Source organism: Cebus imitator, unplaced genomic scaffold, assembly GCF_001604975.1.
Source record: "Cebus imitator isolate Cc_AM_T3 unplaced genomic scaffold, Cebus_imitator-1.0 Scaffold31, whole genome shotgun sequence".
Lineage (NCBI taxonomy): Eukaryota > Metazoa > Chordata > Mammalia > Primates > Cebidae > Cebus > Cebus imitator.
In genome coordinates this window covers 3226264-3246941 of record NW_016107346.1, presented here as the reverse complement: position 1 = coordinate 3246941, position 20678 = coordinate 3226264, and the positions used below count along the sequence as shown (strand labels likewise).

Genomic DNA, 20678 nt, shown 5'->3' with positions numbered 1-20678 from the left:
CAGAAACAAAAGTTTGATTAATTGTAGTCCTTTCTCTCCCTCCTCCTCTCTGCTTCCATTCTCTCTCTCTCTCCATCTCTCCTTTATCTGTCCATTTCCATCTTTCCCTCTCTCCCTTTTTCTGTCCCTCTCTCTCACATGCACACAAACATACACAATTTCCCCATAAATAATCCCAATAAAGCCAAAGAACAGTAATTACAGTCATTTCTAACTCAAACAGCCATATATTTCACATTAAATTAGTGGAAACTTGTCAGTAACATGGCATTTCAATGTAGTCATGTGTAGATATTGTATGTTACTGTGTTGTAATCATACACTTACACACTAAAACCAAAAATGCTGTTGAGCAAATGAGTTTTGAGTCATATAATAAAGCCCATTAGCACTTTATGAAGATTTGTATTAGGACCAGCTTCCTACTAGTAATGAATATAACAGTACACTCATAAAAACTTTTGAATAAGCTGTGTTGAACAAACTATACTTTTAAAATAATACCTCTATCTAGTTTCTCACTTTAATCTAATGTAAATAATTGGATGTCAGTTGCATAAATTTATGTTTGTCATAAATCTTTGGAATTACTTGTATATAGAATTATTCAAATCTCATGGTCTATAGAACCTGCCTATCATCAGGATCCTTTTTTTTAAGGTTTTCTTTAGAATAGGTTGAATCATATAAGATATCTGTTAGCTAGATGACATTTAACTGAATATAGAACAAAGTACTACTTACACTTTAAGATTCTATAATTCTACTTTTGATTTTCAATGATATATTTTCAAAGAGGAATTTAAGATAAACAAATTGGACTGATAGGTGCAAAAATCTTATTATATTAAAACAATTTCTCAAGTCAATTGTAAGCTATAGTTTAAGTAGTGAGTAACAATGACAGTGGGGTGTGTGTGTGTGTGTGTGTGTGTGTGTGTATTTTAAAGAGGTGATTTAGTTTTTCTGGGAGGGTCATGGGGTATGACTTTGTATTTCCTCTTCTCTCTTTTTGTTAAACATTTTACTAAGGTATACCATATATACAGAAAAGGTACAGCTTAATGACTTTTCACAAACGGAACACATTCAAACCAAGAGAAAAATACAAGAAGTCTCCATCCAACTGTGCCCAAGTAACCAATTCCATCAAAGGCAAACCATTATCTTGGCTTATCCCACCAATGATTGATTGGTCTGCTTGGTTTTGAACTTGATATGAATAGAATTATTACATCACGCATTCTAAGTGTGCTTGATTCAACATTTTATATTTGTGAGATTAATTCATGTCGTGATAGGCCATGCTCTTTCTTATTGTTGTCTAGTATGTCGCAGCATGACTATACCATAATTTATAAGTTCATTTTACTGTTGACAGACACTTGAGTCATTTCTAATTTGGGACTTTTAAAAATAATACTGCCTTGAATGTTCAGGTATTTGTCTTTTGGTGACATGTGTGATGCATTACTATTAGGCATATACATAGCTGGCAGTAGCATTGCTGTGTCAAAGGATATGTGTATATTTGGCTTTAGCAGAGTTCCAGTCAGCTTTCCAAAGTGCTTCCACAATTTACACTCCTGCCAGTAGCTTAAGAGTTGCTCCACATCCTCATCCACACTTCCAGATGTCAATCCTTTTATAATTGTCATTCTGGTGGGTGTGTAGTGGCATCTCATTGTGGCTTTATTTTGCATTTCCTTAATGAGCTTGAGCATCTTTCATGTGCCTTGGCCATGTAGATATCCTTTTTTGTGAAATATCTGTTCAAGTTCCTTGCCCACTTTCACATTGGATCCTCTTCCTTTTTCTTACTCATTTGATGGAGTTCTTTATATATTCTGGATATGCTGAAGAAATGTGTTGAAACATTTTCTTCCACTTTATAGTTTTCCTTTTTATGCTCACAGATATATTTGATGAACACATGTTAATTTAGTCCAATTTAGATATCTTTTTCATTATATTTATTGCCTTCTATGTCCTGTTGAAAAAGTCTTTGCTCCCACCAAGTTCATAAATATATTATCCTGTGCTTGGATTTACAATCTATCTGAAATTGATTTATGTGTATTGCAACTGGAGCCTGAATGCATTCTAAAAAGGGAAATGCAGTACCTTTAATAACCCTTGCTTCTGAAGGGGAGCATTTCTTAGCATCTCCAAGGAAGTAAAGAAAACTTGGGAGAAATTGATCCAACAGCCACATTAATTAAGAAGTGAAGGTTGGCAAACATCTATTGAAGGAATCTTCCAGTGAATGTTATCTTGTTAACTATTATTCAAAACAACTGAATAAAAAGGATATTGTTGAGAAATTTTTACGTTCTTTTCCTCTGCTGGTAACTCTTAAATTCTAAAAAATTTGTAAGCTCTACAAAAACCAACCCTCAGCATATACATGTTTAGAAAAGCTCCATAGACCAATGTTATCTGGCAGAAATGCAAAATGAGCCATATATGTTAATCTCAAATTTCCAAGTAGCCACATTAAAAATAAATATTAAGTGAAATTAGTTTTGATGTTACATTTTATTTAACATGAAATATCCAAAATAGTTTTATTCCAAGATATGGCACTAGTCACACTTCGAGAGCTCAATAGCTCCATGTGGCCAGTGGCTACCATACTGGGAAACTCAGCCAAAGACAGTTACATGAATACAATGACCTCCTTTATAAATATTACAATTCACATTATCTACAGATCAATCAATTTTATATTCATATGACAGCCACATTTTGAGAGAAGAACACAGTGGTTCTCAACATGCAACCTCTGGACCATCAGCATAGGTATCACTGGGAATTAGGAGACATAAAAACTCTTTTGAAACCAGGATCTCTAGTGAGTAGGTCTAGCAATCTGTGTTTCTGTGATTCTCATGTGTGCCCCCATTTGCCAGTTTGAAGAGTCTAGAAATAACAGACCCACATTTTTGTTTTATACATATAGTGACATTAACTCTATATTACTACATTGTAAATATACTGTCTTCTCTGAAGCAAAAGCATTTTTGGTGGGTGTGTAGCCTCGTGGCCAGATTATCATCTCACATCTTCCAAATAGGATTGCCTATGGCATGGCAAATGGTCTACTACTCTCCAAGACATATGTGTGGGAGAAAGTTTCTTTTTTCTGTTTCCTGATGATTCTCAATTGCCACAGGCATCTATTAGATTTGCAGAAGGAAAGACTTGGACCCGCACAGTAATAATCAGAGCAAGGAAATTGTATTATAGAGAAAAGCAAATAACCACTTTCATCTTATTAGCTCTGTATGTAGAAAGTGAATATGTAAAGAAGTACTTGAATAACTTTTTTAATATTCATTTTTGTGGATTAGAATATATGATCTGGGAAGACCCAATTTTACTAGGTAAATATTTCTGCAGAGGCAGGGAACTTTGCCCAAATTTCCCATTGCAGTATCTTCAGCACAAGCAGAGCCAGATACTTAGAAGGTTCTCAATAAACATTTGTTGAATGAATGGATGGATGGATGGATGATGCTTGATAAACCTTTTTCCATGTTTCAGATTCTGGCTTAGGAAGACAAGTTAGCTCAGTTGCTGGAAATCCCTTATTATTTTAACACAAAATGACCATAATCATCCATTTGCTGCTTTTCAAGTAACATTGCCCCCTTCCCCCATAAGACTTCTTGCCACAACTAAAAGTTCATTTAGAGAAGACGCAGATTTAAAGGGAAGTTCTCCTTTGTTAGAATGTGGACTCCAAAGGGGTAAAGATGTTGTTTAGTTCACTATTTTAGCTCTATAATTTAAAACATTGCCATTATGTAACAGATGCTCAATAACTATGTGTTGAAACAATACATTTTATCCTTATAAAATTCCATTACAGTCCTTTTCTCTCTCCCCTCTACACAAAGCCATGGAAACTCAACCATTTATATGTTTCCCCATGTTGTTTTACCTGCCTCAAATACTTCTAACTATGCTATTCCCTGTATCTATTGAGCTCCCACCAGTCTTCTAGACCCAGCTAAAGATTTTGCCCCTCTCAGAGAAGCTGTGCAACAACTCAAGGTTGACCGAGCCTCCATGGTCATGTCTAAATCTCCAAACTTCTATTCCACTTAATGCAACACTTGTTAGCTAGTATGATGCCTTTCATTTACTAATTTTGCATCCTTGTATTTCATATGCTTTCTCTTACCATATAGACTTGTGGCTTCTCAAAGGCTAGAACCACGGAATGTATTTAGTTTGCTCATTAAAAAATCTTCTCCAAACCTATATTAGGCTGTAGAACACATTAGGCATAATTATGACTTATTTTAAAAAGGACGCTTTTAGACAATACTTTTTGTTCAAGAACAGTCTTAGTTGACTATTGTTAGGCTGACATAATTATTAACAGCATTCCTTTTTACTCTCAAACCAGTCTTGGCTTGGACAATATACATTTTCCTAAGTTATGGCCAATATCAATATAGTGAAACATTGACCAATGTTTTAATATAATAAAATGTTGACATGGGCTAATTGACATTAGCCCATGATGTTAGAATTGTTTGACCATATGATGAATTTGACACATGCAATGCCTTTTTCTAAATATTATCTTTATTTATTTAGATTTGTAAAAGGAAGAAAAAAATCAGATAGTATTACAAGTGGGAGAGAGCTTGATTAATCTTACCAGAGTCCTCAATATAATGCTTAGAAATCTTTCTGAATAAGAGGAAAAAAGTGGTATAACCCCTCAACTTTATACTCTTCTACTTTATTCGAACTTTTAAAGCCTTTTCACACATGATTTTCTTTGATGTTCACAACACTCTTCTTAAGTAGCTCAGGGTGGTAGATACTTTATTTTTACTTTAGACATGAGGAAAAACAACTCCATGGAGTTATACTCTTTGGCCAGCCAGAAAGAGAGAGAGGATATAATAAGTCCCAGTGCTTTCTATTGTAGCTGTATAGCTCCTTTTCTCCCCGTGAATGCATTGTCTTTAACTTCTCATCCATAACTAATGATACTTATATCCATTTTCCAATTAAAAAATTAATTGCAAGAATAAAAAACAACTTCATCTAAGGAATGTGTGCAGACATACCATTTGGTATGCTTTCTAAGCCACGGGGGTAAGAATGGTTATACCTCCCATTTGCCTCACACTTTACACTTTGTTAATGCACCTTATACTATGTTTCACACCAAACTTAAGGAATAGACAAAATATGGACTTCACTTTGCTTCACTTTCAGCTCAGAGAGGCTAAGAGGTGGGCTCAAGACTGCATTGCCATCTATAAGTGATGTATCTAAGCATGACTGAAGTCACCTGATTCTACCTAGGTCAAGGACTTTAGATTGTGACCAGTGAGAATTCCTTGGAATAAAATGCCAAATTTCCCATGAAGCTTATTGTAATGAGATATAACTTGATTTTAAAACACAGAGACATAACTGGAAGTTAACAAAATGACCATTTTTGAATTTTTCCTATCTTTCCTGCATTATGAATAAGCAAATGAAGCACTTTATAGATTCTGAGTTGTTTCCATATTTTCTGTTTTGAGTAGCGATGTTTGAATAAGGTGGGGATATAGGAAACTTTGAGTTAGGAACAAATCCTTTAAGAATGGTCACAACGTCCTGCTCTGCATCCCCTGTACTACAACCACTGCCTTTGTGCCCTATCAGCTGTAATAAGCCACCACCATTTACACGTATGTTTGAAATACACAGTCCTGATTGTATCTTCAGAAGCCTTTCTGGCTTAAGGGCTCAGTGTATCCTTCCTCCTCTTCAGTTACTCCTTTGGTTTTTACTTCAGATTCTCCTTGTCTCACTTTCTGCCCTAGAAAGCAGATGCCAAATAAAATGGCTGGGAGCTTCTTTTAGGTCCTTTCCAGTTGCTTCCTTTCAAGGCTACACTTACTAGTCCCCAGGGTATGAGAAACAATCTATATGGAAAGACCAAGCCCTAGTAGTAGAGAAATAGCCTTGGGTGTATATCTCCTTCCATTCAGTCTATTTCTTTTGAAACTTGAAAAAAAGTATTAAGCTTGTGATTGAAAAGAGAAGGGTTATTTTGCTTTGCTTTTTTTTTTTTTTAATGTGTTGACACTAGTATGCTCTGGGTAAGACGTGAGATCAACATATACATAAATAATGCTCCACAAACAGCCACTCCTTCAAGCTTGGTAGGATTTACAAAAAATTCTACATCTCTATGACCGATAAAGGAACTTGTATTTCATAAGGGGGAAACCCAGAGGACTTGGGAAAAAAGTGAAATATGTCACATGGGGAATCAGAATGCCTCCTTCCCCTCTATATGCATGCATTTGTGATGGAGATGTCTCAGTTGGTGAAGGATTGGAAGGATGGACCTTCAAGCACCTAGTCCCCTCATGCCTACGGCAAACAGGGATAACTTGAGAACCTTCTTCAAATTACTAAGCAGTTACCCCTGAGCTGCAAAAGGAGACAGTCAACTCAGCATATCAAACTAAGTTTTGGGTTCTATTACTAAAGATTAATTTTGTCTGTCAACTCCTTATAAATAGAATCACACATACATTTTTGGGGGCTCCAGCCTCTTTTGCTCTACATAATGTCTGTGATTCACCCATGTTATCGTGTGTATCAACAGCATGTTCTGACAGGCACAGTGGCTCACATCTGTAATCCCAGCACTTTGGGAGGCTGAGGTGGGGGGACTGCTTGCATACTAAGGGCTGAGACATGCACTAAGTGCTGAGGTTTTAACTGGAATCAGCAATCCAAAGGTAAGAATGAGAAGAAATAGGAAATGAAGCAGGGAAAGGTGAACAGCAAGACAAAGTGAGATGTTACTGCTATGACCCCTGCATTACCATGAAGAAATAGAGCCAGTGGCCCAGCAAGATCTCGTCTCTACTAAAAATATAATAAATTAGTCAGGTGTGGTGGCCTGCACCTGTAGTCCCAGCTAGTTGCGAGGTTGAGATAGGAGGCTTGCTTGAGCCAAGGAGTTTGAGGCTGCTATAAGCTATGATTGTACGACAGCATTTCAGCCTGCACAGCAGAGGGAGACCCTGTCTCAAAAAAATTTTTTAACGTCATAAATTGTGCTAGGCTCAGTAGTTTGTAAATGAAACATCTGAGCTTTCCTTCACCTTTGCTCACAAAAATAAATGATAGAGAAACGACACCAGAGAAATGATTTGGGAATTGAACTAATGAACAAGACTGGATAGTTCTGAGGGAATATGGTGATAACAACACTGCTCTAAAGACCAAGCCTAGGCCCTGGGCAACGGGAGGCAGAGCAACCAAGCCTGAGAGGCAGCCCCTAGCATGGAATCCCAGAAGAGGGCCAATGTTCCTGACTCCTAGAGAACACAAAGCAATACTCTCCATGGGAAAACATCCCCAGTAGAGGCCCTAAGGATTCCCACATGCTTGCATCAATAATCAGATATTACCCATGACATGAGGAACTTCGGTCACTCAGAGCCACAGGTGACCAAATAACAATCAATTGGTTTCCTGTACTGATTGTTCATCATGTATTAGAATTAGGTAAATATATAATAATGATGTGTAAAATGTACAAACAATTAAAAATGGAATAAACATGAACATGAGCTGACTGTCACGATTCCTTCGGCATCTCTGAACCAACTTAGATGTGGAAACCTGGAAAGGGTCCAGGATAATCCATGGTTTATAAGATTTCAGTTTTTCTCCCCTATTATCCAAACTGCAGATCTATTAGCTGCCCAATCATTTTGTCCCAAAGATTTCCAGGATCTCTTAGTCACTGTTAGATCCCTGTGGCTCAAAGCACCCAGGCTGGCACTTTAATTTTGCTATGCATTATAGTTGTTAAGGCCACCTTACCTCTAACAGTAAGCACTGCTACTTAGCCTCTGTTGTTCTGGGTCTCATCATACCAGCGATATTAGGAAGATCAACTCCTCAACAGTTTCTTGAAATGTCAGCTCCAGCCCATAGACAACAGCCTTTATAGGCCACCTTCTCAAAGGTGTCAGCACTCCTTTCCAGAACGCCTTACTGTCTTTATGAAGGGAGTGTCCTCTGGGTCCTCTTAGTTAGAAATAGTTAAGTGATAGGTTTGAAGATTGTACCTAAAACCATTTTAACCTGCACTCTAACATCCCTCCTTTTGGAGCCATCAGACCCTTTATTGAGACTGTCAAAGAACTTGTGGAATTTTCTCATTTGCTGTAGGCCATCAGAGCATACCAGATTTAAAGAACCACCCTAAAAAACTATCGAGATCAGCTCCAAGTGTCTTTGACAAACAACTGAATCTTGATTTATGAGTGAGTGCCTCTATATCAATGAATACCCTCTGATCTAGCATTGTATGTTAAACCCACCTGATAACAATTACTTAAGTATAGCCTAGGAATGACCCTGTATGGCACACCTGAATGCAGTTGGGAATTCCAAGCCAGGGAATCCAGAAGTGGCCAACCCAGAGGGACATTCCTTTCCTATGAGAAACATCTGGGCCCCATCCCGTCCTGTGGAATGTGTGATGTACAAGGGATTGAGGCCCTGTGTTTTCGGTTAAAAAATTGCCAGGTGGAAGGTATTAGGGGAGGGTGCTATGTGAAAATGCTATATAAACTGCACGCTTTTTGCAAGTGGTTGTGGTTTTGTCCAGCTCACTGCCATTGGACTCTCTACCCTGTATGTAAGCCCATCACAAGAGCCCAAGTCTTGTTTCTTGGCTCTGGGTCTCTTCTTCCGCCTGTTGAACTGGTGCCATCCCCACTGAAGTCAACGGGAGTTCAGCACAACATATATACCCCCTCCACTCTAATACACTCAAGGTCCACTCCCAGGTGGGTTTCAAGGTACTTCAATTGTTCAGTGGGTAGGCTATTTCCTCCTGGATACGTGCTGATACTTCTCTGCTGAGTCTACACTCTAGTTATCAGCATGGAGGCAATGAGCAGTGGCAGAGAAATATCTTAAGGCATGCAAGGATTATCTCATAAGGCACCTGCTTTAGGTGAGATTCCTGCACAACCATTGGGCAAGGAAAGCTGTTCTTCTCTGTCAAAAAAGCATGACTCCTGACTTCCAGTGTGGTTTAAGGGAACTTAAGGGTTCAAGGTCCTCAAGCTCATCCCATATCTCAGTATTCCACTCACGGCCCCGAGTTTGAAATAGAAGATTTTACAAAGCTGTGTATCCTGTCTCTTTGGCACCTTATGAGCCTTATAGTCGGATTCTGGGCCTGGCTTACATCACTGTCTGCCCTCAGTCTCCTTTAAAGTAGCCCGACACTGCCATGCAGTGACCAGAGATTAGTCTCCTTTAAAGTAGTCACAGATGCCCTCTGGCTTTCAGAGCATACCTTAAGTTGGCAATGAACCACCCTCAGCTTAACATTTTCTTTTCACAGGTCAAAAGTAGCCATCTACTTTGCAATCTGCGTAATTATCAGTGCTCTAATAGCCACTGTGTGTGGCAGCTACTAGGTCTCCTAACACCTGACCTTCCACTTAAGCCATATCCCAATTTACTACAGATGAGAGCTTAAGTAATTGTAATCCTGCTGCCTGCCAGGGTTTATTTTCATCCCAATTTGCCACTAAATATGTGATCCCTATTGCTTTCAGACAGGTCAGTAATCAAATTCCAAAACCCTATCTGCAGGGTATCTGGTCTGCAACTACTTGTTTTAGTTCAGTTTCCCTAGGACATGGAGCCTGAGACATGCACTAAGTGCTGAGGTTTTAATTGGAATAAGCAATCCAAAGGTGAGAAAGAAAAGAGATAGGAAATGAAGCAGGGAAGGGTGAACAGCAAGACAAAGTGAGATGTTACTGCTATGACCCCTGCATTACCCATGAAGAAACACAGCCAGTGGCCCAAAAATGCTGTTCTGTGACATATGACATTTCTAAACATGCTGGACAGAGACATGCTGTACAGGTCTTGAGAAAGAGTTCATCATGGAGAGAAATGGAAATGGAATTTACCTGCCTTGCTACCTTCTCTTTCCCATAGAAGCAAGATTCTCTCAACCAAGTACTATCTTGTCCCCTAGGGAAACACTGGCAAGAGGTATTTCTAAGTCTAGAAGTATTTTTATTTTCATTACTAGGGGGTGGTATTGGCACCTAGTGGGTCAAGGCCAAGGGTGCTGCTAAATGTGCTACAAGGCACAGGACAGTATCCCATGAGAATTACACAGTCTGAAATGCCATCTTTGCTGCTGTTGAGAGACCCTAATATAAATGCTGGAAAAATCAAGAGAATCTGAAGAGATAAATTAGATGTGTCTGATTAAAAACAACAACAACAAAAAAAAAACAACAGAAAAAAAAGATGAAATATATGGAAGGCATTTCACAGAAGATAACACACAAAGGGAAAACTAAACATGAAAAGATCCCGAACCTCATTAGTAACCAGGGAAAATCAAATTACAGCAAGATTCCATTTCACACTCAATTGATTGGCAAAAATTAAGATATCAAGAACAGCAGGCATGAAGAGAATGGTGTTCAAAGGGAATAGTCATATACCACTTGTTGGGGAGTAAATTGCTACCAATTCTGTGGGAAAGAGCTTAGTATGTATTACGTTGCAAAACTGATCATTTGTGTATTTAAGGTGACCACTTACACCATTTTGATTGAGACTGTCCTGGTTTTAGCACCGAAAATCTTGCATCCTGGAAAACTCCTTGGTTCTAGGCAAGCCGAGATGATTGGTTACCTATACATCTAATATCCTACGAATCCACTTCTACATATAGTTCCTTAAAACATTCTTGCACAGGCACCAGGAGAGATATAAAAAATAATCATAGTACCATTTTCATAATAGCAGATAATGGAAACAACAGAAATGTCAATCTATAAAAGAACAGATAAATAGATTGTGATCTAGTAACATAATGTAGTATTACTTAGCTGTGAAATGAACTACAAAAGTTCCCATTCTGCCTCCAAGGAGCTTGAGATGTTAATGTCAGCCTATGAAGCTTCACAGTAAAATCTGCTGCACCTGTTGACTTGGGCGAGCTCCATACTTGCAACACAGACCAAGGAGTACAATGAAAGTGGCTTTGGAAAACTGTAGAATAGAGCTGCTATTCAATTTACCCAATTCAGTCTCAGAGTGAAGAAATCCATGAATTGAAAATTACCATCTCACATACATACCCCATTGGGAACACACACATCCACAAATCTCTATATAAATATATCTCTAAGATCAAGTCTTCACAGAGACCTGCCCCAGAGACTTGGCCCTGTGAGAATCTAGAGCCTTGAAATTTGTTTGTGATCATAAGCCAAACTCTTCATTAGTTTTCACAAAAACCTACACAGTGTGCTTAGCATGCTTATGAAAGTTGTCCCACAGAGTTTCTATCATGCAGTCTGCATCATTGCAACAGCTCCCTGAAGCCACAAACACAGTCAAATGCTAAAAATTTCTTTCCTTCAGACCTACTTTCACCTCATTGTTTTCTTCAATCACTCGGCAAGTATTTCCTCTCTCCTCCTTTCTGTTGAAATAACATTCTACAAATCCTTCTCTCCCTCTTTCTTTCTTTCCTTTTCTTGAGACATGGTGTTTTGCACTATCACATAGGCTGGAGTGCAGTGGTGCAATATCAGCTCACTGAAACCTCTGCCTCCCAGGCTCCAGTGATCCTCCCACCTCAGCCTCCCAAGTAGCTGAAACCACAGGTGCATGCCACCATGCCTGGCTCATTTTTTTTTTTTTTTTTTTTTTTGTAGAGATGGGGTTTTGCCATGTTGCCCAGGCTGGCCTTGAACTCCTGAGCTCGGGCAATCCGCCTGCTTTGGCCTCTCAAAGTGCTAGGATTACAGGCCTGAGCCACCAAGCCCAGCCTATAAACCCTTTTCTAAGAGACAATCTTAACAATTTTGGTAACCCTATTACCACACCAGTCTGTCCAATCAACCATCCTAACTTTGTTCATCTTCCCATTTGCCTATCACTTTGTCATAAACATATTATTCTGTCTGCAAGTTAACTTTTATTTTCCTGAATGCAGGTATACCTTACAGATTTCTTGTCTTTAATCCTCCTCTCTCTCTCTCTCTCTCACCATTAGATGCCTTCATTCCCAGGTAACCTGACAACATTATGGAACACTATATTCCTGTGTCTTTATAAACACATACTGTCCTTCTGACTTTCCTCTTTTCTCTTCTGAGACAGGTTCTTTCTTTATTGCCTAGGCTGGAGTGCAGTGGTGCGATCACAGCTTATTGCAGGCTTGACCTCCTAGGCTCAAGAGATCCTCCTACCTCAGCCTCCAAAGAAGCTGGGATCACAGGGACATGCCACCATGCTCAGATAATTTACTTTATTTTTTATAGAGATAAGTTCTATGTTGCCCATGCTGGTCTCAAACTCTTGGGCTCAAGTGATCCTCTTGCCTCAGCCTCTTAAAGTGCTGGGATTATAGGCATAAGCCATGGCAATCAGCCCCTTCCTGCTTTAAATTCTCTTCCTATCTTATTTGGCTAGGGAATGCCTACTTACTCTGTAATCTTTTATTCAGATGATTTCTTCCTGGTAGATTGTTTGCAATCTAGCTCTTCCCCTTCCTTTATCAATGTCCTTTTGCAATGTGACTTTGAGCTCCTCTCACCAGAAGGTAGAGTCTATTTCCACATCCCTTAAATCTGAGCTGGCCTGTGAATTTCTTTGGTCTGTATGTTGTAGAAGTGAGTGTTCTGAGGCCAGGCCTTGAGCAACCTTGCACACTTTCACTCATTCTCTTGAATAAGTGATCCATATGGCTCAGTTGCCATTGAACAAGTCCTGGCTAGCCCACTGGAGAACTGAGTTGCCATGGCCACATCCAGTCAATCACCAGACATGGGAGTGAAGCATCTGAGACTATTCAGCTCCAGCCAACCTGTCATCAGACTACAGAGCAAACCTAGTTGAGATCAGCCAAACTTAGCCCAAATCAGTAAAAGTCCCCAACTCACTCAGAGACTCATGATCAATAACACATGCTTATTATTTAAGTCACTGAGTTATGGGGTTATTTGTTATACAGCAACAAGTGATACTCTTTTTCTTGATCCTGTTCAATAGCTACAACATACTTCTAGTATAGCCCTTATAATACTACAGTTCTTTTGATCTTTCTCTTCCATAAACATAGAACTCCTTGGGAAAAGGGGCAATTTTTGTTTTGTATCTCAGAATCTAAATAGTGCCTGCTGACTTGTTAATAGATGAGTGTTGGAAAAATGTCAATAATTAATTAGTTAGTTAAGGATTACAATGTTGCCTAAATCAAGGGAGGGTTTTGAAGGCAGATAAAACTGGGTTTGAATCCCAACTCTATTTCCTATGTTACTTAAGATAATTAGATTAATCTTGATGAGCCCTCTGTGCTCATCTCTAAATTAAAGCCTGGAATAATATACATGAGGCAAGATTGTGGTGATTTTATATACACATATATATACTCATATATATATATATATATGTATATATCTCCCACCTGACACAGAGTAGATATTCAACAAATAAATAAGAATTGAATGAAAAAATGCATGTAAAGCATTTAGCATACTACTTGGCTTCTAGCTGCTCAATAAATTGATAGCTCTATTCATATGATCATGGTCATCACCATCATGTTTGCTGTCACTTCTTGTAGCAGAAACTGTAGGTGCTCCATCCTCATTCCATTGGTAGTTATCATCATTGTGCAAGTTGACCTGATGGCGGCTTTAACATCTGGGACTCTACCTGAGGGCTTCCTCTGGCTGCTGGAGTCTTCTTGGTCTACATGTATGGCATGTTACAAATACCAAGGAGTTAACACTCCCCACTTCCACCCAGGTGAGAAGCCTTTAGTCAGAACAGATGGGAGAAGGTGGCTAAATACCCTAAATTCTATGCTCTTGGTTGGGATAAATCCAAGTTATGTCCTATGCTGTATCCCAAAGTTACCTAATGTGATTGTGCACCTTTTGATCACAGAAGTGATAAGGCACGTTTTCTGTCTTCCTTCTTTTCTCTGTCTCATATCTGCACTACTTTACAAATGTGTACTGGCATTGCCTCCCAATAAACACCACTCCAATTTTTTTGTCTCACTCTCTGCTTCTGGAGAAATCAACCTAAGGCACCATTACTCTTTCTAGTTTATGTTAGTCCTGTTGTTTCTGAATCCAATACTTTCTTAAGAAACTTTGACTTCCACTTGAAAGGCCTAGCATGTTAATGATCTCTCCAGCTAATCAAAGAGTTGTACCTAGTCTAGCGGATGACAAGACTAATCACAGAATGGGGTATGCCATCCTTAGCTCCTCTCTGCTTTCATCCTGGCTCAATTCTCTAAGCATATGAGGAAAGAGTTAACTTGTGCGCCACACATAGCTCTTTGCTTATCTTGATGGGCACCTGGAAACATGGTATTGATTTTGAGCAAGTCAGAAGTGAAATGTGCTAGCTAGTGATTTATAATGTGCTGTGAAAAGTCTAAAACACCACCAGCATCCTGTACCATCTTGTCTATCAAAATTCTACTGTTTGATGGTTTGTACCTGTTAACTTGTTAACAAAGCTTGCTTTTAGCTACCTGAGCTGTGGGGTAAAAAAAATACCCCTCAATACGCTTGAGCCTTGGCTCTCCTGTGAACTTGTAGTCTCATGAGACTTTTTAATTATCCAACACTGTATAACTGCTACATTGGGGTGGTTTTTCTAATGACCAAAAGCTTTACAGAAGGATCTGGGGTAGAGGAAGGAAGAATTCCTACACCTTACAAGTTTAGAACCATTTCAGATGTTATGAATATTGGAAAGCAAGCTGTACTTTGCTGAGATCTTAAAATACTGTTCAGTTGAGCTATCATGAGTAACTCTTCTGAACACAGACTTTAGGGTGGTCCACCTTCCAAAAGTAGCTGTTGGCTTCTTGCAAATTTGGACCTACAAGGTCATTGCATACATTTCTTATCCTCCTTTCCCTCCCCTAAGGACATTGCACAATGGTTACATAATCCAAGATGTGAAACCGTCACTTCACAGAGGATAAGTTTCTCTGGTAACCATTGCTTAAATCCATATATTCTCATCATTTTAAAGCACCAATTTGAAGTTGGATTTCAGTTTTCCCTTCAACATTCCATCTTGGAAAAACCCAGTATGAAAGTTGTAGTCTGGAAGTTATGCTTGACTGACCTAAGCCACTAGTCCTTAAAAAACTCATGTTTCTCATCTAGAAGGACACCCTTCCCACAGGCTGTCTCTCAGTGGCTTGAGCAACAATGTTCTTAGAAGTCAGGAGCCACCCAGGAAACAGGAGAGGAGTTACAAACACATATGGAATGCTCAAGCCACTGAGTGTTACAAGATAACCCACCTAGAATATGAGATTTCAGGGCAGAATTTTCTTTCTTTTCACAATTTGACATCAACATCCTCCATGTTTCAGAAGCAGGCCACAAACATATGCATCATAAGCAGCTCTTTGAAACAGTGGAATAAGTTACAAACTGACTATTGTGTATTAAAACACAAATTGACAGCATATCCTGCATATGGAAATTAGAATTATATTTGGAGATTCATAAAGAGTTTGGGTAGTCATCTATGTTCTGAAGCAGACACAAAAGATCTTTCAAATTCATCCATCTCCAATGCCGCATCCCTAAGCCAAGTCAGCAGTATCTCTTACGTGGATAAGAGCACCCTGTTTTCAGCTCCTGAAACCCCCATACATACTAGTTGGCTACAATAAAGAAGAATGGCTTTTAAAAATATATAAATTCTTTCATTAGCCTGCTAATGACTCTCCAATGACTTCCATCTTTATTGAAATAAAATGAAGACGTTTTCCCACATCTATACAGCTCTCGAGCTTCGTCTCCTACGTCCTGTTTCTCCAAAGCCCCTCTCTTAAAGTGATACTGGCCTGCTTTCCAAACCTTGAATATATCCACGTAGATCCTGGTTCATTACACATGGAAGGCACAATCTTCAAACCCTATGTGGCTGGCTTTTTTCTATCACTCAGTTCCTAGTTCAAATTCTCTAAGTGGTCTGCTCTGACACTCAACTAAAGTAGTTTCTCAGTCACCCCTTATCTCGTTAACCTCCTTATCCTGTTCACAAACATTATCAGTGGTTGCCAGTTTCCCTTTCATTTATTTACTTACCCTTTCCCCTGGAAAGTGAGTTTCTGCAAGGCCATAACCTTGCCCTTTTAGTTTCCAGTGCCTGGAACAGGCACTATAGCAGTCCTATAGCAGTCACCCAATGAATATTGTTGAATCAACAAATGCATGTTTCTGTGTGTTTAGTACTGTTTACTTTAAAATACATTTTAAAAGGACAAAACCATAAGGCGATTTATTTCCCTACCTTTATATGATGGCTGTAGATGAATTAAAGACTCCAGAAAAGTGAGGCTATTTCTATTCTGCAACTTTTCATTGGCGTTTGTCAGCCTTCTTCATTTTTTCTCAGCGTTCATTTTGGCAAGACGTGGAAATATTTCACCACAGTGTATTTCTGTAACAACATAGTACCAAAATGATTCAGAACCCCACCAACATTATGCTGTGCTTAAAATTAAACATAAAGCCACATTTACTTTACATTCTCCCACATGAAGTACATTCTTTTTTATTGTTTATATCATTTTCTTAGGCATGAAGCTATGGATCTGTATATCATTATCTGGACACCCCAGGTAGGGTTAGACTCCTCTTAGTACCTTGGTTGCATCTATACCACAGCATTTTCTCCACTCTGTATAATTGTTCTATTGCAAATCCATCTCTCCAATAGGTAGTGATCCTTGTGGGGCCAGGCACTGTGCCTTTGGTCCCTGAATCTCTGGGGCCTAGCCCACTAACTGGTAATCATACATTTTCAATACAGTCAATTCTTGATATTTGCAGTAGTTGTGATTTATGAAGTCACCACAAACACTGAATTAGCAAATAGTAAAGCATTGTTCCTAGAAGAAATAGAGGATTAGGTTTTTGCAAATCTCTGGCTCCAAAATTTGTCAAATAATCAATACATAACTTTGTTTTATGTATGTTGCTGTTTAAAGGTATCTTACATAACACATATTGTTGATTATTGATTAAGATGGAACTCAAATCAACAGCACTGTAGCTTATGCCTCAACAAAGAATTTCTAACACACCTGTTTCCTCCATAAGGTGTGTGACAGCCTACTGTGCTTAGGAACATGAGACAGCATGTCAGCACTGCTTTTCGGGGCCATTTCAAAACATGAAATCACCAACATTAAGCACAAAAATGTAAAATATCTGAGAAGGTGAATTTGGAAATATGAAATAACAGATAATGAGAATCAACTATATACATATTGCTGAATCACAGTTATATGCAGATTATGCAAATTCCCAACCTTGTTTATGGTTCAGTATAGCCCTGCCATATAAATGAGTAAATAATAAATATTATAGATAGGGTAGAAAGGGACTACACAGAGATTTTATATTCTTTATGAAAGACCCAGGAACTAAAAGCAAATATCATTTCCTATATTCTCTGCTGACCTATTAAAAAGACAAATTTCAGCAATCCTATCAAAATATGAATAACATTCTTTGCAGAAATAGAAAATGGAATCCAAAATTAATGGAGAAACATAAAAGACTCCAAATAACTAAAGCAATCCTGAGCAGAAAGAACAAAACTGGAGGCATTAAAGAACTTGATTTCAGATTATACTACAAAGCTGTAGTAACCAAACCAACACAGTACTAGCATGAAAACAGACATGCCAATGAATAGAACAGAATAAAGGTCACAAAAATAAATCCATGCACTTACAGCCAACTAATTTTGTAAAAGGCTCCAAGAACATACACTGAGGAAAGGACAGTCTCTTTAATAAATGATGCCAGGAAAACTGGATATACATATACAGAAGAATGAAACTAGACCCTTCTCTCTCTCACTATATACAAGAGTCAACTTAAAATTGATTAAAGATTTAAATGTCAAACATAAACTATAAAACTACAAAAATAAAACACTGAGGAAACATTACAAGATGTTGGTCTAGGTGAAGATTTTTTGGGTAAGACCTCAAAAGAACAGGCAACAAAAACAAAAGTAGCTAAGTGGTATTACATCATGCTGAAAAACTTCTGAACACAAAGAAAACATTCGACAAAGCGAAGAGACACTATAATATGGGAGAAAATATTTGCAAACTATCCATCTGACAAGAGGTTAATAACCAGAATATATTAGAAACTCAAACAACTCAATAGCAAACAGTAATCCAATTTAAAATGGACAAAATACCTAAATAGACATTTCTCAAAAGAAGACATACAAATGCCCAATAGGTGTTTAAAAATATGCTCAACATCACTAATCATCAGGGAAATGCAAATCAAAAACAAAATGAGATACTATCTCACTCCAGTTAGAATGGCTATTATCAAAAAGACAAAAAATAACAAATGCTGGCAAAGATACAGAGAGAGAGAAACGCTTGTATGCTGTTAGTGGGAATGTAAAGTAGTACAGCCATTATGGAAAACAGTATGGAAGTTTCTCAAAAGACTAAAAATAGAACTACCCTACAATCCAGCTATCCTGCTGCTAAGTATATATGCAAAAGAAAGAAAATCATTGTATTGAATAGATATCTACATACCCATGTTTATTTCAGTGCTATTCATAATAGCCAAGATATGGAATCAACATAAGTTTCTATCACTGAAAAAACGGATAAAGAAAATGTGGTATAGGTATACAATCAAATACTATTCAGTCACAAAAAGGAATTAATTCCTGTCATTGGCAGTAATATGGATGGGACTGCAGGTTGCTACGTTAAGTGAAACAAACCAGCAAAGAATATGTTCTCACTCATATATGGGAGCTAAAAAAAAAAAAATAGATCTCATGGAGGTAGATGGTAGAATTATGGTTTCCAGAGACTGGGAGGGAAAGTGAGGAGAAAGAGAAATGAAGAGAAGTTGACTAATGACTATGAAAATACAGTTAGATTGAAGAAATAAGTCCTAATATTTGGGAGCGCCATAGGAAAATCACAGTTAACAGTAATTTACTGTATATGTCAAAATAACTGGAAAAGACTTGTAATGTTCCCAATACAAAGAAAAGGTAGAAGTTTGAGGTGATGGATATCTCAATTACCTTGACTTTATTTTTACACATTGTATACATGTAACAAAACATCACATATACCCCCAATATATGTACAATTATGATATATCTATAAAAAATAAAATTCCAGAGCCTGGGTATTTTCTTCTGCATGATATTAATTATTGCTCCTCCAATTTTCAGACAAGTTCAAAGAAAATTTTCCTTAAAATAATTATAGGTTAATAGTTCATCTTGTCCATTATATGTCAACCTAAACTCCTAGAAAATTGCTCCACTTTTCTCCTTGGATAAGAGGAAGAAATGCCAGCTTTTATTTCATTATATGCACCAGTTAACTGCAGGTACAGAACGTCCATACTTAGCTCCTTGTATTTTCTGTAAAAATATCAGTACTCTGTGTGAGGTACAATGGCGGGATCATACTTTACATGTCTATTTTCCAGTGCATTTGAAAAATGTTTAAGACCTCCTTAGAAACATTAATTTATGTTTTAATGGTATCATGAAGATTTTTCAATTAAGTTTACTTCTCAATATTTTAAAATGGTTACCTTTAATATCAAGTTACTTTTACTTTATATAAAGTAATTGTTGCTAAAATTATCTTCTCAAAAGCATGCTCTATGTTTTAAACTATTATTGCTAGGCTCTATAAGACTTAGTAAAAAGCAATGCCTTACATAGGCAACAAGAAATCCTAGAAGGCTGGTTCTGACAGCTGCTTTTAAATTAGTTCTAAATAGGCTAAAATACAAGTAGACATACTTTCTTTTCTGCGTCTTTTGATACCCTATTCAAATAGTTTAGAGTATCAGCAAACAAATCACCTTGCCATGGAGTGCAATTTTAAAATTGATATAATCATGTGGATCCACTGCATAATAATAAGATAATTCAATATATTTGAAAGAATTAATACTTTGATCCAGAAAAAGAAAACTAAATGCATTTTATAAATTTCTGTACTTTATTAGCATCATTATATTACATTTTCTATGTAATTAACCATTTTGAGTTTATTTTCTAAGAATTAATACTACTTTTAATTTTCTATTTATACTACAAATAGCCAAATTAAACAAAGAAATATTAGGTATCATGAAATTGCTTTAAAACATTCTCAAATCATCATTAAAACTCTCCTCTCATATTTCTTTCTCTTAAAACATGCCATTAAGAAGCCTTTACCCATATATCTCTGCTAAAGCCATATTATCATTACTGACTTTTAAAAAGCAATCTGAGGGCCAGGTGTGTTGACTCACCCTGTAATCTCAGCACTTTGGGAGGCTGAGACGAGCTGATCACTTGAACTCATGGGTTCAAGACCAGCCTGGGCAACATGGTGAATCCCCTCTTCCACAAAAAATATAAAAATGAGCTGGGTATAGTGATGTGCGCCTGTAGTCCCAGCTACTTGGGAGGCTGAGGTAGGGGCATGGCTTGAGCCTGGGAGGTAGGGGTTTCAGTGAGCTGAGATCATCACGCCACTGTACTCCAGCCTGGGTAGCAGAGTGAGG

At 37.8% G+C, this 20678-nt stretch overlaps 1 protein-coding gene across 2 annotated transcripts in view; it reads right to left on the bottom strand.

Annotated features, from left to right (window-relative positions):
- PAK5 (p21 (RAC1) activated kinase 5) overlaps positions 1-20678 on the bottom strand; it is a 287807-nt gene that overhangs the window by 148810 nt on the left and 118319 nt on the right. For both annotated transcript variants that reach the window (XM_017523951.2, XM_017523952.2), the window contains one exon: positions 16390-16539. The gene's annotated coding sequence lies outside the window, so the exon portion shown is untranslated. The remainder of the gene's footprint in view (positions 1-16389; positions 16540-20678) is intronic.